Raw genomic sequence first — 546 nt, forward strand, 5'->3', positions numbered from 1 at the left:
TACACTGATGATGGGCAATAACCCGGAAACAGCTGTATGTACATGGGGTCTGGCTTTGCTTTTGATTCCCAGTCATTGTAGCAAGACTTGTATAAAAAGTCCCACTTTGACTCGAAGGAATGATGCCTTTCAGTAGGTGGCACTGTGGAGGATTTATTCCATCTCCCTTATTTGCATATTACCCAGAGCGTGCGTGGCCATTTGAGTCTCCTCACTTATTTATAGTATATAGTTGCTCTCCCTAAGGAGAAAAGAGCGTTTCTGACCCCTATTGCTTTTTCAAACACGGTCTACACCTCTCAGGTGCCGAGTTACAGGACGGTGAAAACAGTGAGTTTGTGTTAGACGTGAATCGTGCTCTGATTCATGCTTTAACCTTATTGCTTTTTCAAACACGGTCTACACCTCTCAGGTGCCGAGTTACAGGACGGTGAAAACAGTGAGTTTGTGTTAGACGTGAATCGTGCTCTGATTCATGCTCTAGGCTGGGAGCGCAAGCGTAATGCTTTTTCAAACACGGTCTACACCTCTCAGGTGCCGAGTTAC

Source organism: Eleutherodactylus coqui, unplaced genomic scaffold (assembly GCF_035609145.1).
Source record: "Eleutherodactylus coqui strain aEleCoq1 unplaced genomic scaffold, aEleCoq1.hap1 HAP1_SCAFFOLD_42, whole genome shotgun sequence".
NCBI classification, from domain to species: Eukaryota; Metazoa; Chordata; class Amphibia; order Anura; family Eleutherodactylidae; genus Eleutherodactylus; species Eleutherodactylus coqui.